Consider the following 26,910-nt stretch of genomic DNA (forward strand, 5'->3'; position numbering starts at 1 on the left):
CTGTCTGCCTAGGCACTGAGTTCATGAGCACAGCAACTGTGTCTGTTCTGCACACTGCTGTATCTCTAAGACTCGGGACAGTGCCTGGCACTGAGCCAGTACTCACTGGTTGGATAAATGAATGGATGGATGGGCAAATGCATTTTCATTGATAATCTGTAGTAGAGCTAGGGCTAAAAAAACTTTCAGGTCGTCCCCTAGGATACTTGTCATTTTTCAGTTGTGCCTGAAAAGGAATTAATGTTGATAAAATCAGAATTTTTAAAATGTAGAAAGCCCAGTGGGACTGTTAGTCTACCATTCTATCCAGTGCTGGGTGACTCTTAGCCATAAAGCTTTTGCTTTGATACATCCTGTGATGGGATGCTCATAGTATCACAAGACAACTGTTCATTGCTGTACAGCAAAGATTTGTAAAGGCATTTTATATAGAGAATCACATCTGCTCCTGGAACTGTCATCATACTGGTCTTTGCTGCTCTGGAACTCCACACATGAGGCCTTTTTACACCTACACAGGTAGTCCTTCAGATGTGTGAAGACAGCTATCATGTTTCACACTTGCTTCTTTTTGTAGGCTATTGCTACCCAATTTCATCTGCCTTGCTTTATGTTTCTGGGCCTAACACCATCCTGGTCATCCTGCATGGTCAATGTCCCCTTTTAAGTATTTAACACAATTAAAATATTAAAAACTGTAGTCCAGGTGTAATTGAATCTCTTTGGGATTATTGCTTTCTGTCCTGTGAACCTTCTACTATCATGCAAGGTTTCATAGTGGCCAGACCAGAATGTCAAACAATGTTAAATTTCTGGCCAACTAAAACTTACTTGTTCAATTAATTCATTCAACAAATATTTCTTGAGCCAATGCTATATACTAGCCATGGGGTAAACATTGGTAATAAGATGAATGAGACATGATTCCTACTGCTGGCTGAGGAACTGCCAGTCTAGTGGGATAAGACATATAAGTCAACAATGATTGTATTCTCTGATCATAGGATACGTATTTTTAAGTATTTTATCTTGTTAAGAATCATTATATGTGTTACAACTAATATACAATATTAATACAGCATTTTATTTCATAGCCTATTTATAAATCACTGATGTTTTTAAGAGCGTAGTTTTTTTAAACTGAGCAAATATGGCAGTTCCAATATTTTAAATTTGTCTAATAGCAGTATGTGCCATGCGAAGGTGTGATAGGAAGTAGTAATGACCATCTTTGCTTGGGATGGACAGAAGAAGCTTCACTGAAGGTAAACTCATGTTTTTAGGTCTTGATGGGTATGCCATGGTTGGCCACTCCTATGGTAAGAAGCTTCCAGAGTATGAGGGCTAGCCAGAGAGGCTGGGCACTCGCTTCCTGTGTGATGAGGAGCAGGAATTTTTAAAAATTTAGGATCAATTTGGAAATAATAAAGGGAAATGGCACACGGTATGGCTGAGATTCTCTAGTGAGGCTGCCGGGCAGAGACGGTTACTGCCCGACTACCCGTGTGCTCTTCCTTTGCCAGTCCCTTTGCATTGGCGAGGGGATGAGCAAGTGTTGGCCATTAGCTGTGAGTGCAAGAGGCTGTTCATTTCTGGGCTGAAGCATTAAAGATGTGGCATGACATGACTCTCTGACTCTTTTCCTGTGTAGTGTTGAGATTATGAACCTCCGTTCGTCTAGACCCCTGATTAACCCTGTGGAGCAGAGCCTGCCCCTCCCCTCACCCATGAGGACATAGCATAGATGAGAAATACACATTTGTTGTGTTAAACTGCTGAAGTTTAGGGGTTAACTTGTTAATAGAGGCAACTCAGCTTATCCTGAACAACCTACTTTGGTGTAAGAGGTGAAAAAAATCATGTTGGAGAGGACAATATGGCTTGATGAAATGAGATTGAACTTCACAGCTTCTCCAAATAAGATCTTGGCAAGAATCAAATAATTTTAGAGCTGGAACACAGTTGTTAAGAGGAATTATGGTAAAGGATACTGAACACTTAGCTGGCTTTTTGAACACCTGTTTTGATCTCCCTGCAAAGAGGAAGGAGATATTAAATTCTATCAGGTAGTAATTTACCTGTGTGCTACAAACTCAAGCATTTGTAGGATCCTTGAAACAATCGCTAAATACATTCATTAAGTGCCTACTGTGTGCATATCGATAAAGAAGGTATTATGGGAAGATGTAAAAACAGTATGAGGCATAATACTATCCCTAACCTTGAGTGTTGTTCAGTTCAGAAAGGCAGAATTGAAGCCTAGAAGTGGGGTTACGATGGTGGGAGGGAAAGTAACTGGGAAGACTTAATAGAAGATGTGGGTTTTGAAGTCAAATTTTGAAAGTCTAAAGGGTATAGAAGCCAAGGGGAAAATGGCATATGTGAAGAAAGGCTAGAATTAAGAATAAACAATATTGGGGACTTTTAAAAAGCTTTGTAAGTCAAGGTCTGTAGTCCATAAATCTTACATAAAGAAGTGTTTCCCATGATCACATTTTGCAACAAGATTGGTCACCCAATGAGTGTGTATATGTCCATGAATGACTGAAAAATTGTGCTGAACACTGGAATTTGACACAACATTGTAAAATGATTATAAATCAATAAAAAATGTTAAAAAAAAAAAGATTGGTCACCAAGTTTTCAAGAAGGGGAAATATATATATATAAATAACTTTTATATTTAGTTAATACAAACCTATTTCTAAGGAACATAACCAATCTCTAATCCAATATGTGAAAGTGGAATTTGTATGTTGAATCAACACCTTCTCAGGTGTTGTAATGGAATTATAAATTTCTTGGTACATTTATTTCCCCCTTTTTGATTTGCATTTTTGATGGACACAAATATAATTTGTAAAATTAAACATTTAGTTTGTAGTATAATTGACTCTTTTTCCATACCATGGTAAAGCACCAAACAATGTTATGTTTTAATCCTTTCCTCCAAATGTGCCTATGCAATGGGACAATGTTAATGCAGTAATTCCACATTAATCCTTCTTACCCTGCTGGTGGCCAAAGTGAAGCATCCCTTAATTCCTTACAACACTTATTTTGCTTTTACTAGGTGGTTAAGGCAAGAACTAAATTATTAACAATGTGCATTTTTAGCGGTAGAAATATATTATGTACTGTTATGTTTAATTTTTTTTTTTTAATAACCTGTTGTTCAAGGTTCTGCTGTTGTTTTTAAGGGACTTCAAATGTGGTGTTGGTCAAAAGAGTATTCTTTAAAATTTACAATTGGGACATGTATCTTTTTTTTCATTTTAGTGCATATTTAATCAAAGTTTTCAGTTATAAGTCTAGTATATATAAATAGATGGACCACAGTCAAAATATTTTTGAGTTTTTTTTTTTTTTTTTTTTACAGTTTCTTGCCGAGAATGTCATTCAATTAATCACACTTTGAGACTTCTTTATTTATACACAATGGGAGTTTTCACTCATATAAACTAGTAATGAGATGAAGCTCTGGAGTAATGTTTTGAAGAAGGTGGTGGAATCTCTGTCCCTAGAGATTTTATTATTATTTTTTAGCCTTTTATTTTTTATTAATAGACTTTATTTTTAGAGCAGTTTGAGGTTCACAGCAGAATTGAGCAGAAAATAGAGTTTTCGCACATAGCCTTCCCCACCCACACATATATACTCCCCTACCCTCAACACCTCTCAGTGGGGCATACATCTATTAATGTCAAGCTAATTAAACTTCCAAAGTAAATATAAAAACTAAATGTATGACTGTTAGTCAGTACCCTCATTTTAATTGCTGTGTTATATTTTATGAAAGTACCATCATTTAAATTCCTCACACTAAGTATAAAAATCAGTATAGTGAAGAACATACTGCCACCATCTCTTCTAAAATATACATATGTTTGTGTATATGTATATTTTTACATATTATATACACACTAACAAGCACATAAGTACATATAGAAACATAAAACACGAGAATGCTAACAAGTTATTTTGAGTTGGGGATTGTCATTTACATATTTTTTTTCTTCTCTCTACTATTCAGGATTTTGTAACCTCTGTACAATAGCAGGGATACTTTTTTAAAAAGTTTATCATTCCTGGTTCTATTTTTTTTTTTGTAAAAACTTAAAACATTAAAGACAATTTTAAAAAGTAAAAACCCATGATTTGACCACCGTAATACCATTATAATTTTTATAGTATTACATTCCATTGGCCATCTAATTGCATGTATATTTGACAGAAATGCCATAAAACTGCATGTGTAAGTTTTTGAATGAGTATTGTATTCATACAACACAAAATTTGAAAGGTACAAAGGATTTAGAATGAAAAGTATGTGTATATAAAACAATTTTTTTCACATAATTGATACATTCTTCTATACTTCAATATAAGACTGCCTCATTCTTTTTTTATTGAAGTATAGTGAGTTATAATGTGTCAATTTCTTGTTACAGCATGTTTAAGTCATATATATATATACACACACATATATTCATTTTCATGTTTTTCAGTATAGGTTACCACAAGATGCTGAATATAGTTCCCTGTGCTATACAGAAGAAATTTGTTTTTTATGTATTTTATATATAGTGGTTAATATTTGCAAATCTCGAACTCCCAATTTAGCCCTTTCCCCCCAGTGACCATAAGTTTGTTTACTGTTTGTGAGTCTGTTACCTCATTCTTTTTAATAGCAGCATTGTGTCATCAAATTCTCTCCTGATGGATATTTGGGTTGTTTTTCTTGTGTTAATAATGGTGTGGTATATATTATAGTACATATGTTATCTTGCACACTTGTAACTATAGTTGAAGCATAATTTCTTAGATGTGGAATCTCTGGGTCACAGTATTTTTAGAATTCTAGTAGATATTGGGAAATTGTCCTCCAAGAAGGCTATGCCATCTTGTACTCTGACAAAGAATGCATGAGGGATTCAGTTTCTCCCACTCTCTTGTAAAACTATGTTATCAAACTGATCTGTCAATTTTGAGAGGTTGCAGGTTATTTATCTATTTTTTATCCAGATGACTGGATAAAGAAGATGTGGTATATTTATACAATGGAATACTATTCAGCCATAAAAAACAACATATTCACCATTTGCAGCAACATGGATGTCCCTGGAGAATGTCACTCTAAGTGAAGTAAGCCAGAAAGAGAAAGAAAAATACCATATGAGATTGCTCATATGTGGAATCTAAAAAAAAAAAGAACATAAATACAAAACAGAAACAGACTCAGAGACATAGAATCCAAACTTGTGGTTGCCAAGGGAAGTGGTGGTGGGGTGGGAAGGGACAAACTGGGAATTCAAAATTTGTAGATACTGACAGTCATATGCAGAATAGATAAGATTATACTGTGTAGCACAGGGAAATATATACAAGATCTTGTGGTAGCTCATGGTGAAAAAGAATGAGACAATGAATATACACTGGAATTTGACACAGTATTGTAAAATGACTATAACTCAATAAAAAAATGTTCAAAAAAAAAAGAGGGCAATGGAATTCTAGTCTCAAGGGTGGGCTCTAGGCATTTACAGATTTTCAGACTCTCCCTAGATGATTTTCATAGTACAGATAGATTAAGAAACCATTGGCATACATAGTGACAGAATCCTGTTTATTCTACTTCTGTTCTGTCTACTATGTATAAAATCTAGGATTTTCTTGAAAAAGTTGTTAGAACCATATAGTTTACAATTGCAGTAAGTGTACATGATTAGCGTCCATTCTTCGGAAGCACAAAATTTCCTTAATTCTTCCGTCCTCTGAAAAGCATAGTTGGCAAAATGGTTTAGCAGGTGTTTTTATTCCCTCTTGTCCTGGGCTCTGTGTCTGTGTTGACTGGGGCAGGCTTATGTCCAACCCTCTCTAACAACCAGTATTCCTCTTCAGTGCCTTCCTTGGGCAGTGACCAAGAGAAAAATCTTGTTTGGCTGCTCCTTTTTTTTTTTTTTTTTGCCAAGAAACTAAAGAAGAACAAGTGTTAAATCAGAATCATCAATTTTTACTACAAAAACCTATTAATTATATATTTCCTTCATGTTTGAAATGATTTTGTCAATCAAAAGGTGTAACATTTTACATTTAATATGTAATTATTAAATGTAAAAAGTTTATTAAATGTAAAAAGTTTATTAAATGTAAAAGGTTACATTTAGTATGTAATTATTTCATATTGCCATTGTATGAATCAAGTTTTTACATAAAAACAAGGTATGTAATCTTCTAATCAGAATTTCTTCCTATCTGTGTTGATAGGAGGTTTTCATAAGATCCCTGCAGCTGATTGGTCCGCCCTCAACCACATCACATCTTTTGTCTTCCAACTGTCTTTCACCTTGCTCTGTTTTCAGAAAATGCCAAACTTGAATTCCTTTGTGCCTTTGAACTTGCTGTTCTCCCTGCCTAATATACTAGCCCGACTTTGATCATGATGAAATCGATATTTGAAAATGAATTCTTCTGTAGTGACATTAACTATTTTATACTGTACTTATTTATGTATCTTGTCATTCACTAGAGTATGAGTGTGGTTTGCTCTGGCAGTTGGCAAAGGAGTGCAACTCAATGAAACATGCAGTGAAAATGTGAGCTCTAAGGTAGGGTTGATGCATAGCCAAAAATAAAGTGCTTTTCACTGCATGGTGAAGGAGAAACCTATTAGACCCCAAGTTGAGCCACACTTGGGTTAAACCTATGCTTTTCCATACTGCCAAACTGATAAATTAACATAAAAGTAGTCCCCAGGCTGGTGCTATCCCTGGAATGCCAGCAAGAAATAAATGCAACTATGTTTGGAGGGTATTTTCCATAATCCAGGCCGCAGGAAAAAAATATTTCCACCTAAGATGGACTTAAATTCTGTCATGAGTTAGTGTCAGCAGACAAAACAAGTTTAGTGTGCCAAATCATGAGATAAAATAATAATCTGAAGCTATACGGTTAGTATCTGTTAAATGGTTAGCAAAGAAAAAAGAAGGAGCAGGAAACATAACAACAACAACAACAACAAAATGATGCTTAGGTAGGTTTGAGGAAAAAAAACTGAACTTCTAGAAATGAAAAAACTCAGGAATTTTAAATTAAAACCAATGGAGAGGTTAAATATCCAATTAGAAACAACTGAGGAAAAAACTTGTAAAATAGAGAACAGTTATAAGTAAAATACATAGACTTGAGCACAGTGAGATAGAGACAGGTGAAAGATATAAGGATAGAACTATATATTCTGTGTATTCTTAATAAGTGAATTTGGAAACACCATAGGTTAAGTGGAAGAAAAACAGGTTATTTTTTTACCTGTTGGGTTAACTAAATCTCCATTTCTGAAATATTGGATTCCTAAGTGGTACTGACTTATTTTTTAGTTGCTATAGATACTCATTAACTTTTGCTATTGAACATGGAAGCATTAAGAGGCTTCCCAGAGGACCCCTGAGTTACTGATATAGATGCCATTTTCCTGTTCTGCAAAGGCAAAACAATTTCCCCTTAATTATTAGAGTTAGTCATCCCAGGCAATACAGAAACCTCATTCTTTGAGGGGCTGCTTTCTAAGACTAGTCCTGATATTAAGTATTTCACTCAGTCATAGTAGTGGAAGGAAGAAAGACAAATAAATAACACTTGATTACTGAACACAAAGTATGGAGGAACAAAATGTGAAATGATAAATTGAAAACACAAAATAATCTAAATATATCTAAAGTAACAAAAATACAAATGTATGACTTTGACCAGTGTCAAGTAGAGACTGTCCTATTGGGAAAGAACAGACCCCAGCTGTATGGTGTTTCAAAGGCAAACACCTAAAATGTAGTGCAACAGGTTGCAAGTGAAGGAAAGGAAGTGATATGTGAGACTAATATTGACTAGAAGAAAACTGGAGAACCTGTATTTATCATACTTACTAAATAGAGAATCATTGCATAATGATAAAGGGAGACAATTCATCAGGAAGCTATAATTATTTAGAACCTCTAAGTACCTAAAAATGTAGCCTCAGGATACAAAATAAAAACAGAATTTCATGAAGGGTATATCAAATATTATGTCATAGAGATTTCATACAGTGTTCTCAGTAATTAATAGATTGGCACAGAGAAGTTAATAGGGATGGAATAAAAGACTCATCAAATAGACTTAGACAATTTTGTTCTTAAAATTAGCTAAATAGTGTTAAATACATTTCTTAGAACAAAGAAAAAAACAGATGAATATTACGAAATAGATGGAAGAAAGACAAGAATGCAAGACCAGTGCCACATTCAAATAACGGGGGTCCTGAAAGGGTGGAATATGGGTCAAGACTATCAAAAAGATTAAACAATTTTCTGAAGCTAAAAGACATGAGTTTCAAAGTACAAAAGAGATCAGTAAGTACACCAGATAAAAAGAGATCCACACCGACACGTCATTGTGAAATTTCAGAAATCCGAAGCTAGACTGATGATCATCAGGGTCCCAAAAAGAAAAAAAAAAGCATGTTTGTGTACAAAACATCAGAACTTATATTGAAATTCTTATTTCTTAATACCAGTACTGGAAGATGGAAAACAATGGAGTAAAGTTAAAAATTCTGAAGAAAAGTAGTTTTCTTCCCAGAGTCTTAGGCTCAGCCATACTATTTTTTCCATACCCATTCTTTCTGTGGATTCTGCTGGAGGATACGTTTCATAAAATGAGAAATAAGTGAAAAAATGAAGGCTTAGGATACTGGATATTGGAGATCCCTCACAGGAGAAATACAAAGAGCGTGTCTGGGGTGATGGGAAAAAATGGATGCTAATAGCTGTGAATCAGGCACGCTGGGCAGCCACCCCAGATTGGAGCAGGTGATGGGCTGGGAGAAACTTCTTCAGGAAGAGAAAGTTGAGAGAATACCTGATATCTGCTGATCTTCAAAGGAGTTTTAGACAGTTGGTAAAGAGTTTGGTGTTAATTGTAAACTCATAGAAAACTTAATAAACGAGAAGAAGACAGTGTTTGCTGACAAAATGAAGTTGTCAACAAGGGAAAAATAGTCATAGTTTACTACATGGTTCAGCTGTGAAGTGTTTGTATAGTTATAGTAATGTAAACAGAATATTCATCTGAGTAAAATAAGCATATGACTGTATTAGGATGACAGGGGAAGGGAGAATATATCTGTGATGGGAACTGGGGGTAAAAGAGTTATACCTGTGTGGAAAGTTAGTAGAGGATTAAAACACTGAAAAATCAAGAAGTAACAATGTAAGCTTTTTTTTTTTTTTGGAGATACGGAAACAACTGAAAGAATTAGGTCATAAAAGTTGTTGGCTTTGTGGGTGAGGAAATAGGGAGTCTGCTGTGTTTCACAGCAGATATGTAGAATTATTTGACTCTAAAATATATTCACCTTTATTAACTTTGATAAAAATTAAAACTGTCTTAAAAAGTAAATGAGTATAATTACCTCATTAACAACTTAAAAGAGAAAAATCATATAATCCACTAATAAACACAAGATACACATTTCATTAAGCTCAGTATTTACTCCTGACAACCTATCTTAGCAAACTTTCTTCATCTGGTAAATGGTAACTTAGAAAGCAAGAGCAAATATTTTACTTCATCGTCACATAGCAAAAGCAGTATTTTCAAAGACAAAGGTTCCCACTTGCAGTAGCTTTCATCGATACATTATTGGAAATCCTAGTTGGCATGATAAGGCCACAAAGCCTGAGAATGGGAAAGGAAGAAACATGTGGATGGTTATTTGCAAATAATAACATTGCCTATTTAGAAAAACCCACACAAATCTACAAACTATGTGAACTAATCAGGGAATGCTGCAAGGCTGCTGGAAACAATATCCAGGTACAAACATTATTAACATTTCTATACAAAAGGAGCACTTAGAAAATGCAATTAAAACATTATTAAAATAGCACAATATTTTAAGGACCTAGCAACAAATGTGTGAAAAGATATGGAAGACATTTATGAACAAGCTTTAAAAACTTCATTAAAGAACATAAATAAGTGGACAAATGTATCATATTAGGGAAGATGTGAATGTTATAATCATAGCAACTATGTATCATTTTTATGCAAAAATTGTAAGAATTCCATAGATACTTTTCATAGAACTTCAGCTGATCCTAAATTTTACTTGACTGGATAAAGAGAAGAGCCATGGTGTTTTTGAACAAGAATAAAGGAGTACTTAACCTAAAATATATTAAGACCTATTATAAACCTGTAGTAGTTAAAACTGTGTGGTGTTGGCACAAAAATATTCAGTGGAATAGAGTAGAAAGCTGAAAAATAGAATCATACACATATGGGTACATAGGGCAGAAGAGACATTACAAACCATGAATCCAACTATTCAATAAGTGAGTCTGAGTCAGACAGCTATTCATGTGGGATGAATTAAAACAGATCCCTGCCTCATATCTTAGCACAAAAGTAAATTCTAGTTGAACTAAAAATGAAAATATAAACAGCAAAATTTTTAAAAATTAAGAGAACTGTCTTTATGACCTTAGGGCAGAGAAGGATTTCTTAAGATTAAAAAAACCAAAAGCTAGAAAAATTTGATAGATTTGACTAAATTAAAAAAAAAGTCTTTTTTATCAAAAGAAGCAAAGAGGCAAATTCAAAAGACAAGACACATAACAGGAAGAGAGACTTATAATACATACAGCTGACAGAAATTCAGTATTTGGAGTGTAGAAAGAAATCCTGCAATTAACTCTGTAGAAAACCAGGCAAAAGATAAGAACAGGCAACACACAGAATAGGAACCCCCATGGCCAATAATTTTGTGAACTTATGCATGACTTCTTTGGTAATATGAGAAATACAAAGTAATAGACTCTATGATGCTACTTTATTCCTTTCACTTTGCAAAAAAATTACAGCCTCTCTGCACCAATTATTGGGCAGGTTTTAGGGAAACATGAATTCCTTGAGGGTAGGAGTGAAATTGTTATAACCACTATGGTGGCAGTTTGACAGTATCTGGCAAATTATCCTTGGCAAGTCATATTTCTAAGTATATATGCTAGAGCAGTGGTTCTTGAAGAGTGGTCCCCAGACTGGCAGCTTCAGCGTCACCTGGGAACTTGTTAAGAATTCAGTGTTTTAGCATCTACTGAATCAGAAACTTTAGTCCTGTTACCCATCAGTCTCTGTGTGAAGGAGCTCTCCAGGTGATTCTGGACATGTCAAAGAGAAAGAGTCATTGCCATAATGTGAAGAAACTGTTTGCTCATGCTTTTGAGGAGACATGTTGAGATTATTTTTGAAGCATTGTTTGTAATAGAGGAAAAAACTGGGGAAGAAAGCTTTTATTCATTCAACAGAATATTATGAAGCACTTAAAATTAATGAACTAGGTATTGATGTTTTGACATGGATAATTCTCAAATGCAGGTAGAATGAAATATACCAAGTGATGAGCCATGCATGTAGAACGACTACTGTGTGATTTTGCACCCCTTCCCCAGGAGACATCTGGCAATGTCTGGAGGCATTTTTAGTTGTCAGAACTTGAGGGATATTACTGGCATCTAGTGGATAGAGACTAGCGATGCAGCTAAACCTTCTACAGTGTACAGGACCCCCCCTCCCCCCAACACACACACAACAGAATTATCTGGCTCAGTGAGGTCTCCAAAGATGTCCATATCCTAATCCCTGAAACTTATGAATTCTATGTGGTATGACGAAAGGGATTTTACACGTGATTAAATTAAAGGTCTTAAAATGGGAGATTGTCCTGAATTATTCTCTTGGATGGTAAGTAAGTGTAATTGCAAGGGTCCTTTTAAGAGGGCAATAAGAAAGTCAAAGAAGGAAGATGGCAGTGTGATGATGGAAACAGGTGGGAAAAAGTCTATGTGATGCAAGGCTACAAGCCAAGGAATGAGGACAACCTTTAGAATTCCGTGGGAGCAAGAAAATGAATTCTCTCCAAAGCCTCCAGAAGGAGCCAGCCCTACTGGCAGCTTGTCTGTAGTCCTGCAAGACTCATTTCACACTTCTGACCTCCAGACCTGTAAAGAATAAATTGGTATTGTTTCAAGCCACTAGGTTTTGGGTAATTTGTTACAGCAGCAATAGGAAACTAATACAAGACCCAAAATGCCAGTAAAGTCAAGATTGAGAAATTCTAGTACTGAATATCATATACATATTAGTTAAAAATTACACCAAACCATCTTATTTGATGGATTCCTACATATTTACCTAATGTTGAAAATCATGCCTGGGAATGAAACATACCAACTTTCAAACTATAGTAACCTGTTCATATTTTGTATTTCTTCCTGGTTCAGTCTTGGGAGGTTGTACCTTACTAAGAATTTGTCCATTTCTTCTAGGTCATCCACTTTATTGGCATGTAGTTGCTCTTAGTAATCTCTAATGATCCTTTGTATTTCTGTTTTGGCTATAACTTCTTTTTCATTTCTGATTTTATTGATTTGGGCCTTCTCCTTTTTTTTCTTGATGAGTCTGGCTAAAGGCTTATCAATTTTGCTTATCTGTTCAAAGAGCCAGCTTTCAGTTTCATTGATCATTTCTATTTTTTTTTGTCTCTATTTCATTTATTTATGCTTTGATCTTTCTTTCTTTCTACCAACTTTGGGTTTTGTTCATTATTCTTTCTCAAGTTGCTTTAGGTGTAAGGTTGTTTATTTGAGATTTTTCTTATTTTCTGAGGTAAGCTGGTATCGCTATAAACTTCTCTCAGAATTGCTTTTGTTGCATCACATAGGTTTTGGATCATTGTATTTTCTTTTTGATTTGTCTCTAGGTATTTTTTTATTTCTTTCTTGGTTTCTTCAATGATCCATTAGGATTTTTGCATCCATGTTCATCAGTAATATTGGGCTGTAATTTTCTTTTTCTGTGATGTCTTTTTCTGATCTTGGTATCAAGATGATGGTGGCCTCATAAAATGAGTTCAGAAGTATTCCTTCCTCTGCAATTCTTTGGAGTAGTTTCAGGATAAGCATTAATTCTTCCCTAGATGTTTCATAGATTTCACCTGTAAAGCTATCTGGTCCTGGACTTTTGTTTGTTGGGAGTTCTAAAATTACTGATTCAGTTTCACTACTGGTAATTAGTCTGTTCATATTTTCTCATTGCAGTGACCTTTAGAGGAACAGAAAGAGAGGAAGGTAGAGGTCTGTAAGGAAGGAAAAAAGCTGTAGTAAATACAGCAAGATGTTAAAATGTTTTAACTTTGATTGGTGGGTATGTATTTTTGTTACATTTTTAATAATTTCTATAAAATACTTTTAAATTAGACAAAAGTAATTTTTCTAAATGTTGAATTGCTATCTTCTTAGCATTCCCTAACCTCTGGTAGTTAAGACTGTTGATTGATAAAACTTGGCAAGAGTTGAGGCTGCACCCCAGGGAAAGATCATGGCATGTCAGTAGGTGCTGAATAACATGATCCGTTACCTCTCCGGATTATACACAGTTGTTCGCATTGCCAGCAGAACTCAAACTCTATTATCAGTAAAGAGACAAGAGCCTGTCTGTGCCTGAGCCCCTCCTTTCTCAGTGACATTGCCTCTTTCCCGATTCCTCCCCTATTTCAGGAACCAAGAGATATTATACATTCTGTTTTGGCCCTAAGAGCCTACACCTGGCAGAATCCCTGAAAGAGGCTTCTCTCCCGCTGTGTCCTGGGAACCTGTTTGTATTCATACCCTTATATCTATTAAGTCCTCTGGGCCAGGACCAGGATTAGACCTTGGGCTTTATGGATCATATTATTCTATGAGATCTACTTTGTGTTGAAGATCACCTCTTCCTGTGATACTTGATTTACAGTAAGAAATACATATTTGGTCTTTGTCCTCATTTCTGGCACAGAGAGCTGCTAAAACCCTTGGAATTTTCTAAGAGCGATAAAGCTGTCTTTCGTTATGTTAATGATGTGATTTTTAGAAAGCACCCAAGGATGGGGTTGGTCACTAGAGGAGTAAACCACATGATTATAGGGTTGGAACTTGCACTCCCACCCCCTGTGGCCTCTGGTGAGGGGAGAGGGGCTTGAGATGGAGTTCATTCATCACTGGTTTAATCAATCATGCTTTTGTACAGAAGCCTCCCCAAAAGGCAGAATTCAGAGAGCTTCTCAGTGGGTGAACATGGGGAGATTTGGGGAGAGTGGTGTACTCTGAAGAGGCTGTGGAAGTGCCCTGCCCTTTCCCCATACCTTGCCCTATGTATTTCTTCATCTGGCTGTTGATTTGTATTCTCTAATATCCTTTGTAATAACCTGGTAATATAGTGAGTAAATTAGCATCCTAAGTTCTGTGAGCTGCTCAAGCAAATTAACTGAACCCAAGGAAAGGGGTGTGGGAATTTCTGATTTATATCCAGTTGGTCAGAAGCACAGGTAAGAACCTGGGCTTGTGACTGGCATCTGAAGTGGGGGTGCAGTATTGTGGGACTGTGGAATCTGCTATTTCTAGATAGATAGTGTGAGAATTAAGCTGAATTGTAGGACACCCAGCTGGCCTCCGAGAATTGCTTGGTGGTGTAGGGAAAATAAAAACACATGTTGGAATTGAGTATAGAATTATTAACCCCAAAGACAGACAGGTTTTATAATTGACTCCTAGGAACCTTAAGCCTTCCATATTTTATAGCTATCTGTTAAAGGAAGCAAAATTACATGCTATTTCAATCCTATAAGGACTAATTCCTGGGTAGGTTAAAAATGTCTTAGTGGGATGTTCTGAAGTTTTAGTGGTCCTATCTTCCAAACCTGTAGACTCAAACTCATTCCAATCATGCTATGGTCTCTATATGGTAGGAAATGAACAGACATGGTCTCACAGGGACCTCTGATATTTTGGGGTTTGTTCTTAATCTAAATTCCTCAGGAGAATTTTTACTTCTGTAAACCCTTTCACTATTGTAAAAAATTGTTCATTATTAGAAAAAATCATAGGTTTGGGCTACCAGTTAATAACTTTCTCATCTCTCTTAAAATGATGACTTGTATTTTTGTTATGTATTTTCACTAGAGGATATAAGAGAATTGACCTTTTTTTCTGGACACATATTCATGTATTAAATACTAGCAGATGATGCATGGTCTGGTTTTCAACTGGCTGGTTTTTCAAAGTATTTTGATAAAATCCTAACATCAAAATGGTGCAAATTATTAGAATCCCATGGGGATATTTAGTGTTTCTCTAAGATTCTGTAGAGGTCCCAAGAAAAAATCTGTAGCTTTAAGTTTCAAAATTCCTGTGGTTTCATCCTCAAGGAAAAGGAGGTAGTCTTAATCAGCAAGCTGTGCATCACCACATACAAATGATTCCCGCTTCTATTCAGTCTCATCTTAGAAAATAAATACTTTCCTCTAGAAGCTGAGAGTGAATCAGAATGACTTATTGATTCTCGCGGAAGCCCACTACAGATAAATTCATTCAAATGTCAGTCCAGGTTTACGTTTGCTGGAAACGATTAGCAGAATTATTGGAAGGGATTTTCCTAATAGTACCTCCAGTTGAAGTGTTGGGAGAGACTTGAATTACACCAGAAAGGGCCCTTACAGCACATGAAAAATGAAATAGAGTTATTTTCTCTCAGGCCGAAGGACACCAGAGAGATAGTTACACACACATAAACAAATCTAAAGTCTTACACCTGGCTCACGAGGTATGTCCCAGACCCCTGCATCACTTCCTTTTGAAAGTGAACCAGATTTGCTCACACGTGGAGTGACGTGTGGCAGGAGGCCACAGAATTTAGGCAGAAACTCATCAAACGACTTCACTTAACTTGTACAATCTCTTCTCTGGGGTGTGTGTATATATATATACACACACACACATATACATTTATATATACATGTATATAAAATTGGGCTCAATGATTTTTAATTTTTTTTTCCATTTTAAAAGTTCTATTCCCTGATCAGTTGCATTTTCTCAGTTATGAGCCCAAAGACTTCCTGAGCTAAATCCCTGATGAAGAGAGCACTTAGAAAATTTCTAAACCTTATAGAACCATCCTAAGGAACATAAGTAAAGCTGGTAGTATAGCATTTAGCTTTTTGGACTCTCTTTATCATGTTCCCATGGTTTGAGTTCCAGCTTCATCACTTGCTTAGGAGTGTGATCTGGGGAAAGTCACTTGGTCTTGTTGAGTGCAGTTTCTTCATCTCTAATGGGGATAATAGTAGTACACATTTCACAGTTGCCATGAGGATTAAATGAGATAAACTTAGAAAACTCATAGCAGTGTGCACTTTCCATAGAGAATATGCACATGTGTGTATTAACATTGAGGGTTTGAGCAAAGAAACAGAACGTTAGAAAAGATAAGTCAAAGGAGACTGACTTAATGCAGTTTCTGAACGGCTGCTGCTTCTCTGATGTTGGCCTTGAAGTCATCAGGGAAAAAAATATCAGGAAGGGAAGATGGATGTGAAATGGGGGTGATAGGGACAAAGGAGAACACATAAGGATGAGTTGGAAACCATGTTGGAATATTCCCGCCTCTAGCCCTCCCACTGCAGTGATGTGGGTGTCCTGTAGGAGGTGAAGGATCTGCATGCTGGATGATTGCCCCACAAAGTAAGGCAGCAGATCAGGAACAGCGTGTGTGAGCTGCCACAGTTCTTGGTGTCCTGCACTGCCCTTCTGAGCACAAAGAGAATGTGGCTGCTTCATTTCTGCCTTCCAAATCAGTGTAAAAATGTCTCGTGTGCCACATCAACCTGAAACTATGCAAGGAAGGAAATGCTGGGAAATGTAGTTTCCAGGTCAGTTAAGTAACATGGTGTGAGTATGTCACACTGAGTTAGCCATTCCCATTGTTTTTCATCTTCAGAAAAAACTTATATAAAATTCCTATCTAAAATTGCTTCTCAAAAAAAAGTAAAAAATAAAATAAAATAAAATAAAATAAAATAAAATAAAATAGCTTCTCCCAGCCCCAAGCCATTCTCTATTATGATCTATCTGAAACCATCTTATTTATTTGTGTAATATTTACATAGTTAACGTTGTGCTTTACCAGACTAGAATAAAATCCCCAGGAAGGTAGGAATGTGGTTGTCCTGGTGCCCACTATATACCCAAAACCCAGAATTTTGGCTAGAATAGAGTAGATGCTCAAAAAAATGTTTAATAAAGAAGGTTGAACTGTAATAAGTGGGAGTCATTTTGGGAATTTTTATATCCTAAGTCTGATCCTAGTGTTTAGATTGTTGTGGAAGGTGCACAGAAATTCTCAAATGTGTTAGTTACATGCTATAATTTATGCTAAGCTCTTTGAAGTTAAATTAGTTAGGATAATGTTGGCTTCAATAACAAAGCCCCAAATTTCAGTGGCTTCTCAGTATACATTACTAAAGAATTTTAGCTCAATGATTCTTTTAGAGAAGAGGTTGAATATATAATGTATGCTAAAGGGCTGTTTCAAAATGTATATGTAATATATAGGTTCATAATTTAACAGATGCTTTAGAAACTGTAAATCAGGACCTCTGGTTCACGACCATGTGAATTTCTTCTATGCTTCCTACTTTAGAAACCAAAAGGAAAAGAACATATGTGAAATCTAAGGGAACATCAGAATAAATATTTATAGTCTGGAAATAAATGCACATTTATGTGTCAGTCAAACAACATGAATTCAAACTGCTGTGGATAGCAAATACCCAAGAACTTTATGTTGCTTTGTGTTACAGGCTTGGCTTATCACGTGCAGCTTTTGTGACCTTAGAAAAGAGCAAATTTAAGGTGGAGAGAAAGTGAAAGGCAGGGTCAAATTTTTTTATTCTGTAATGAGAGACTATGACACTTTGACTAGCAAATGATAGTGAAATAGAAAAGGATAAATTAGTTAGAAGAAGAAAAGGCTATCCTAATGAGTCATAAAAATCACCTAGGAGAAGCCAAATGTGAGATACTTGTTAAAATTATGCAAGGATCTTTTAGCCCATGGAGTTTATTGTTGGACTAATAATAATGTTAATTTAGCAGAAAAGTTGATTCTTATAATGCAGTTGTGTGGCATAGTGGTAGAGAGCATGAAATTAACAATGAGACTAGATCGTTGTTCAGATTCTAGTTCTGCCTGACTGCCTATTCATCCTCGGGGAAGTACTTCAGCATCTCTAAGCATTAGTTTACTCATCTGGAAGTGGCTAATGGGTGGGTGGGGGATGATTCAATCAAATAATTACTTAAACTTCTCAGTACTGTGCTTAGTACATATTAAATGCTCAGTGAATGATAATTGTGAATTTAATTACTTTCAGTCAAGTGTTACACGAATATATGTGTGTATGTTTCAAATAAAGTAAAACTGGACTCCATAAAACTGCTTTCCCGAATCTTTACAGTTTGTCTGAATACTGAGTTCTTGATACAGCTTGTCCCTCGTGATCTTAATCCTCTACTCAGGACTCTGAATCTCCTTTGTCAGGTTCTCTTCACGTCTAGGCATTCTCTGTTTTTTGGAAATGACGTTAGAATCCTCTTTGGTAGAGGTATTGGGGACCGGCAGGTGGTTCTGAAAGACTTGCCTCCTGTATAGGAAGAGCTGAGTATCCACCATGAGTGTCTTGGGTCAGAACACTGAGGATGATTTGGAGGTTAGGATCAAGGGAAATAAAGGATGTTATAAGAAATAAAATCCCATTGCTTTTATTCCAGCCTCGTTGTCTAGATGCATCTTATGTGTTGTGAACTGTTCCTTAGTATGAAGCTTCTCTGCTCATAAATGGACTCACAGAAGAGGTTTGCAAAAGGAGAACCAAGATTGTGATCCACAGGGATCATAATAATCATCACAGTTGTTAGCCTTGCTGAATCTCTTTCATTTGTGCATGTCTAACCATCAGGCTCCTGTTCCTTTCCTTTAAAGCTAACAACACATCACCACTGAATTAAAATGCACCAATTACTGATGACCTTTCAGTGCATTTATTTTTTCTTTAAAGTGTTGTCTATGCTGATAACTTTTGATAGTAGGCAGTTCAGTGAGAAAGACAATCTTCTGTATTAAGATTTAGACTGAGGCAACTTCCATTCCTAATGGTGTAAGCACTTTTGTCTGAAACTAGTAGAATGGATACATACGAGGGCTGTTAGTTTAGCTCTAATGTGGGTTGCATGGGAAAAGCTATAGGGGTTCTATTTAGTTGGTAGTAAACAACTTTGGAATCAATGTGTTTTTCTTTACTGAAGACTTGCTTAGTGCATCGGAAAAAAATTCTATTAGTTTGCTTCATTTAGTAGTCACCACACAGCCTGATGAGCGGGCCAGTGGCACCCATTAAAGCCTGCGTGGCTGTTTGTAGCAAAATGAACCCAGTCATCTCAGTTCAACCCCAGCGTCATAATTCAAGCAAGCCAGACAGAGCCATGATTTAGGATTTTCCCAACATTTTATGGCAGTTTGTTTCATTTGCCACAGGCCCGCAATGATGCAAATTGCCATAAAGTGGGATAATCAGGCAGTAGAAATGTCATAAAACTGCAGGAGAAACAAATTTCCATCTTGGAACTTTGCATGCCGATGTATGCGGGGGCGAGGAAATGTGGACCTGGCTTTGCTGGTGTTATCTGGTTGCCAAGCTCTGTGCCAAGCAGAAATGATTCGATTTTGTCAATTTGTACTTGTTTTGAAGCCAAAGAATGGGAGCAAAAGAGGACCCGAAAATAAAAGGAGCCAAAGTCTTTCCTCGGGTACCTGAGCCGTGATGCTGGGAGGAGTGGTCCAGGGGAGAGGAGGCCAAATGTGTGCCATTAGATTGATGGAGGATAAGTTAAAGGGCTATTAGAGATTGGAGTGCTTTGACCTTCTAAATGTCATGGTACTTCTCCTGAGATGTTTTTGGGATCCCTGCCCTGCTTTTGAACAGCCCTGCCTGCCTCTCTTCTGCCATGAACAGCCTGTACCATGGTGGGAACCAACAGGCTGGAAATGGCATTGTTAAACCAAAGCTCTTTGGGCCCTGCTGAGAACTGGAACATGGTTGAGATGAAAGAGTCCATTCTCATACATTCATTGCTTGTCCTTGGAAGCGAAAATGGAATTTTTTTTTCTTTTAAATGCCCGAGAAACAGACTCCCTTTGTCTCTCTGCTTTTTTATTTTTATTTTTATTTTTTCTTTTAGCCACATTCCTACCCCATTTACATGTTTCAGTCATCCCTCGAAGAATCACATAGCCTGAAATTTCTGGGTCTCACTCTGCAGCTGATAATGGGGTTGTTTTGCCTTCACCCTTTATTTGTGTGTTGTCCGTTTTGTTTCCTGTTCTGTAATACTACATTAATGGCATCAGTTTGAAAGTCCCCTAAGGACACATTCCATAGCTTCACTCCCGCTAACTGAGCTGTTTTTGACAGATATCTTAATAACATTCTAGCTCATTGCCAAGCTGCTAGGGGTAAGAGCTACAATCATGTCTTCCTTTAAAAAAAATGAAATATATCCCAGGAAGAGCTTCTCTAGAGTTCTCCTGGTTTTATTTTATAAACTGAATTTATCATGGACTCCCCCAGTGAACAAATCTGTTTCTCAATTTTGATGCTCTTGCATCCTAAAAGTCAGGCGATAAGGAAGATATTGAAAAAATGATCTCTTCCTGGCTCTCAGGTTGGCAATATTTCTAGCTTTTGCATATAGTCATCTTCATTTTCTTAAGTTTTCTATGTAATTTAGTATATGTTCTGTGTTTAGGTTTAAATTTAATATATTTAAAATATGAAAGATTTTTTTTTTAACTGTGATTCCTGGTCTCTGTTAATGATAGCTGATGTTGATCACAAACATTTATCAAAAATGCATTAGATATAACTCACATTGTAGTAGCCCCTTACATGTGTTAAAAAACAAAATTCATGAACTGAGTAAATTTGAAGATCTAATCAACTTTATTAAATGATGCATGAATCGGTCAGCATCTCATCTGACAGGAAAGAGAGTTCAAGGAGTTACAGAAAATGCAAGGCTTTTATAGAGAAGAGGGTGGGACAAGGAAGTCATCAGTAAGAAAAAAAAGATAATTCACTGGAGGGAAATAAGAGGTCAAGGTGACACACCTTCTCGTTGGCTGAGCTGCAGCATTTTCTCTGGCTGGGTTTGTTACCAGGTAAGAAGAAAATTTTCCTTCCTCCTGCTGGGGTAGTAAAGTAGTGTCACTTCCTCCCTGACTTGCAAGGTATGTCTCTTCTTGTTGGGGTCTAATTGACAGTGAGTGGTACGGCATGAGAGCTCCCTCTACAGGCCTCCCCAAATCCAATTTTAGTTGAAGTTTTCTGTATTAATTATCACATATGAGTTATGTCATTTAATTTTAAAAAACCTATGAGGAGTTTTCCTCAGATAATATTTCCTTTTTTGGTATTTTTTTCAGTTTTAAGCAACAAAATGTGAATAGTTTTATGTAGAATATTGAGTGGATTGATTCCCTTTCCAGCAGAGGGTAGGCTCTGTTGGGTTCTACTTTGTAAAGGTGATACCTTGCAGGATACACTGTTATGCTTGATGATTGTACATTTATGTGTAAAGTAGAAATTGACATTCAAAAATTGGAAGAGGCCTGAGAAAATGAAAATTATTTGATATTTGGGGTACCTGAAAAAAAATCAGTTCACTGAAAATGCATATGGTATTGGTGAAATGACTGAACTTGATATTTGGTAGGACTTAGATGCAGGGTTCTTCTTAAATGATCTGGTCCATGGTCTCTCCCAAGTTAAAGTGCAAAGAGTCAACATTTGTCTTTGGTGCCTCTTCATATTTCCTTTAAAGCCCTCTTCTTCCATGATGCCCTTTTCTCCAAGTTTCCACTCTTCTCTAGGCCTCTTATACTTTTATTTCTGCAAGGCTTGTTCCAGGTTTAGCAGGACCTTCTTCATATGTTCTGCCCATAAAAAATTACTCAAGCCTTGGTCCTGCTAAATGTCAGCTGACTAGATAAACTCAAGAGTCCTAAATGGCACATGGAACTGTAGGAGAAAAACATAAAAAACATCTTGATGAAACTCTAAAAGTAAATAGGGAGGATAGCTTGAGGTATAGAAATAAAAATGTCAGGAGGAGGTATTCCTGTTACATACAAGAAAATACAACTTGAAAATGGGTATGAGATATTAACTTGAAATTCAGTTGTTTATGATGAGGAGATAATTTCGAGATTTTTTTTTTTTTAACATCAAGAGGTAAATACAACTTCATAGGTATCAAGGGGTCAGGGGGATGGGTCAGTAGATGCCATACCAATGTGGTGGAAGGGTGTCTACCAGAAAGCTGTGGGGAGAGCATTCTGTGTGGAGAAGATTCACATTTAAATGTAAACTTGGGGCAATTCATAAATCTAAGGATTAAGCCTCATTATAGAGTATCTGAGTGAAGATAAAAGGGGGGAAAGGAAGTGCCACTTGTGTTGGATTTACTGCAGGTCCATTAGGCAGACATTCCAGATTTAATCAGAGAACTACCCAGAGACTATGTATTAAAGTGATGGAAGGCTATAATGATTGGAATTGTTGAAAAATAGAGTTCAACTGAGTACATTTTAAGGATCTAATTCTTTTTAGCAGTTCCCCCTATTTGACCAGACTATCAGCTTAACTGAGAGATGTGATCAAAGTTTAAGGTGTTAGTGCCACTCTCAGCCACTACTCTGAAGTTCTCCTCATTTTTCTTCCTTCCTTGTGTGGTATCCTTAGGTTTTGATGTTTTTTGCTTAACTCCTGTGATATTCACAGGTCACAGCTTCAGGTTCCTGCTCTTTAAGTCGATCATTCTCCTCATTCATTTTCTGATGTTGCAGTCTTAGGGAGATCATTTGCTTGGTGGTTAGAGGCTGCGAACAAGTATTTAAAACTTTTGAAAGAATACAACATTCCAGGACATGATTATGATTATTATAAGCAAGATAATTCCCAATGTTTGGAGTGCACTTTGGAGCCATGGTCCCCAAGACTCAATCAATCAAAATTAAATAAGTCAAAGAAATACCCTATTGAATGGGTCATCTTTTAAAGCCAAGTGGCTTGCTCAGTAATCTTATATCTTTGAGCTTCAGCTTCCCTAGAAGTGTTACTCCAGGTACAGCACATGGTCTTGGCCACAACACAGACAGACACCTCCTTGCTCAGCTAAAAGATAATTAAGGGCTATCCTGTTATCAAAAACAACTTGGCCAGAAAGTCTAAGGGTCTTAGGCAGCTGTTTTCTTAGCAATGGAATTTGCAGTATCTTCAGGAGTTAAGGAAAATTCCTCATTTGCTTTTGTTCCTAACCAGGGAAGTAGAGATCTGTCTCAGGGAGCTAATTTTGAATCTTGAATTCTTCCTGGTGTTAAGGGTCTATAGACCACATAGGCAGTTTTATTCCAGTTACTCTGGCCTTATTTCCTTCTCTTTGTACAGAACCTGGACTCCAAGTTCCCCAAGTTTGGTGTTAACCAGAGACAGGGAAACGAACCAGGGGGTCTCCAGCATCATGGACAGATCAGAGTTTTTGATGAAAAATCCAGAAGCCTGAAAGTTTACCCCTCTTATCATCAGTGGCTTGGAAGATATGGATGATGGCATTACCTTTCTAGGCTAATGCCAGAGTGAAAGAAAGAGAAAAGGAGAGAGCTTCATGTTTAGTTAAAGTGTGAAGTCTTGATTTAGCGTCTTGGGAGAAAGCAGTCAACCTTGAAGTCGCTGCTCTTCTTCCTAGTCAATTTGATTTGGAAGCCTCCAGTGTTCGTATGGGGCCAGATGTCAGGTGGAGTGTTCTTTAGCTGTGAAATGTGTACCCAAGGCTTAAATCTCTGATGTATGGCTGCCATCTGGGTAGTGAGGCGGGCCTGGTATAGTCCCTTACAAGGTGATTCAAGGGTAGCCTTTGTTCTTACCAGTTAAGTGTTGTATCTTAAAGTTATCAAAACTCAGCACTTGTCAAAAAATCCTTTTTTCTTTTTTTTTCCTAGAGTTGAAAAACTTTTGCAGGAACATGTTTGCAAAATATCAAAGTAAAAAAGTAACTTTCTATAAATGACAGGAGGCTTAAAAAGTGCCCATTATTAAAATTTGATGGAATTGACAAGGAAATTTCTGTGACACACATTTTAAGGCAATAACTGAAATAATGACTGGTAACTTTATACCAGGACATATAAGATTAATAGGAAGTTCACAAAATTTCTGCAATATTTCTTTTATATATATATGTATATATATAGAAACAACATAAAGAAGGCTTTGTATTACTTCTTATTTGACAATGCTTCCCATGTATTTTAACACATTAAATAAGCATAATTGGTTTAATATCTACCTTTTTATAAGAAGAGAGAGCAAATCTTTTAAAATGTTCCAGAGGCCCACTGGAACATTTCAGAGTTAATTCAAGGTTATAAAGACTTCGTTTAGAATTGTGGGGTTTTTTTGGAGTTTGTAAAAAAAATATATCAAAAGGTTTTAAAATATTTGATCAAATAGGATCATAGTTCACTATGAAACAGTACCTCTTTATCTATTTAAATAACAAAGGCTTCATTGGAAAATATAGGAGGTTACATAGTTCTGAGCAAAACTTAGCTCTTAATTTTGAGTGGACTAGTTTTACTTACATGGTCACAGATTTGATAAAGACAACGTAAAAGATAGATCATTTATTTTGACAAGATAAAATATCTTTGTTTTTTTTTTTTTTGAGAAGATTACTTAAAGATAAAAACCTTTCATAATCTCTCAGTAGCAAAAGCAGACCAGTAGAAAAAAACTACTTTTAACAGAGAATGCAAATTTCACTTTTGCACCAGCTAACTTTTAATATTAAAACTCATTTACTTGATTAAATTCATTTGATTGTAATCTAGTCTTGACCACACAAAATTCTGTTTTCTTATTGCTAGTAGTTTTAATTACATATATTAAAAATTTTAACCCTTACAAACTTTAATTTCTACTGAAAAGTAGGAAGTAAGCAGTCATGGACTTTGCCGGTCCACAGAATGCTAATTTAAGACATAGATGCTTTTTATAATTTCTAGAAATGTGCTTCTCAGCATGGCCCAAAACATGTTTGCTAATAGACACAAATATCTTTAATTCCTCCATAAAAGGAAGCAAAAAGTAGATAAACCTATGTTCAGTAATGTTTCAGTATTGTATCTTACTTGGAAATCACCTGGATATTCAATGACTATCCACCATTTAATTTAACTTATCAAAACTTTAAGATTTCAGGTTACAAAAAAGATTTGGGGAAACTCTTTTAAAAGTTTACCTAGAAATTTTAATCTTACTTTATCCATTTAATCTACTTGTTTTCAACAATTATGGTTAGACCACCCACATAAACTTCATGAGGCATTAGAAAAAGTCAGTCATCATTCTAGATTTTTTTTTTGGTCCACAAATTTTCCAAGAGGTAACATAAACCTATTTCACTGATAAACCCAGGTAGAATAAAAAGTTGTATGTTTGCATTATATTCAGTGTTGATAACTCTAAGGATAAACCTATTTTAATTAAACCAACAAACTTAAACTAGCTTTTATTTACCAGAGATTATCCCAGATCACATGAAATTGAAAAGTAGTTGGGTTAGTTTGAATACCAAGTTTATAAAAGCACTTGTTTAAGCCAATAAAGTAGAGCTGTTTTACAAATTAATTTTAGCGATACCATCTGAAGGTAGAAAAATACCACACATCTGCAGCATAAACATGCAGATTTAAACAGAGACCTAGTTTTCATTTAAAATTTTTTGTTGAACTAGATTTTTGAGCAAAGTTGCTTATATAGCAGTTTGTATTTTTAAAAAGTGCCCCCTGTTTTTTTCTGTAGTCCTCTAGAGCTGTGTTTATAGTTTTGCAAATATTTGTAAGATAATAACAGTTGTTCTCCGTTCCTCAAGGAATTGGTTTGTAGCCCAGATGCTAAAGGACTGAACACCCTTCTCCTACGTTGGGATGTTTCCCTCCAGTTACATTTAGCTTAGAGGAGATGGCGTAAATTTTTTTTTCTATCAAACTCTGAATATGAGCTTCCAATTTGGCCACACTTCTGATTATAAAGTTACTAAATCCTTTAAAGTATCTTGTCAGGTTTCAGCCAGGAGAAGCAATGTATATCTCTGGCAATGCTGAACAACCACTTGGACTTCGAGGTGTCTTCAAAAACGTTGCAAAAGGTATTATCTTCGTAAGATCTAGAGTCATTCCCAAAGGTAGCCAAAAGAAAGAACTGACAACTTACTTGTCCCAGGCAGGTAGGAAGCCAAGCCAGGTGATGAGACAAGCAAGAAGCAGTAGGTATCCCTGGGAGAGAAAGTATCAGTGAGAAAGTATCAGTGGGTCTGGATTTGGAAAGGAAGGGACAAAGTGAAATTGTATTTTCCTCTCTCAACTGGGCACTACAGAGAAATGGGAGAGCTGGCCCTGGTAAGAACTCACATGGTTTGCTGGCTTCTGCCAGTGTTCACTTTTGCAGGTTCCAGTTCTTAATTTTAATTTTACCTTGGCTGTTTAAGGGAATAATGTAGCAGTTTACCAGAAAATTCCTCAGAGTTCTGTGAACTCTGAAAAGGGCCCATATGGAGGGACCTCCCTCAAAGATAGGTATGGGGGGGTTGTCTGTGAGACAGTTAATTTGGAGGATTTTTGTTTATGGTCTTGCCTCTTCATTGTCAAAAGACAGTTCAGACAGGATTACTAGAATGAGTACTCAAAGGAAGAGAGAGTGGAGCAGTAGAGATTTTGTTCATCTCATATAGTCTTTTGTCTTATACCTTTAATTTTTCATTAGCTTTTTGCAGTGAAATTTTCAATGAAGCTATTTTGGAATTTTGAAGCCTTCTGGAGACTTTTGCATACCAATTAAAATAGGTATCCCTTGTTTTTAGGTGCACTTCTTAAGTGATCCTGTCT

At 36.2% G+C, this 26,910-nt stretch overlaps 1 long non-coding RNA gene across 1 annotated transcript; it reads right to left on the reverse strand.

Moving 5' to 3' along the window:
• Positions 1–1,502: 1,502 nt before the first annotated feature.
• On the reverse strand, positions 1,503–26,040 carry LOC116663171. Its single transcript, XR_004319294.1, has 3 exons — positions 25,972–26,040; positions 2,719–2,724; positions 1,503–1,514 (listed from the first exon to the last, which is right to left on the reverse strand). It is a non-coding gene; the product is annotated as an uncharacterized LOC116663171 (long non-coding RNA).
• Positions 26,041–26,910: the final 870 nt, after the last annotated feature.

Source organism: Camelus ferus, chromosome 4, assembly GCF_009834535.1.
Source record: "Camelus ferus isolate YT-003-E chromosome 4, BCGSAC_Cfer_1.0, whole genome shotgun sequence".
In the NCBI taxonomy this organism is placed as follows: domain Eukaryota; kingdom Metazoa; phylum Chordata; class Mammalia; order Artiodactyla; family Camelidae; genus Camelus; species Camelus ferus.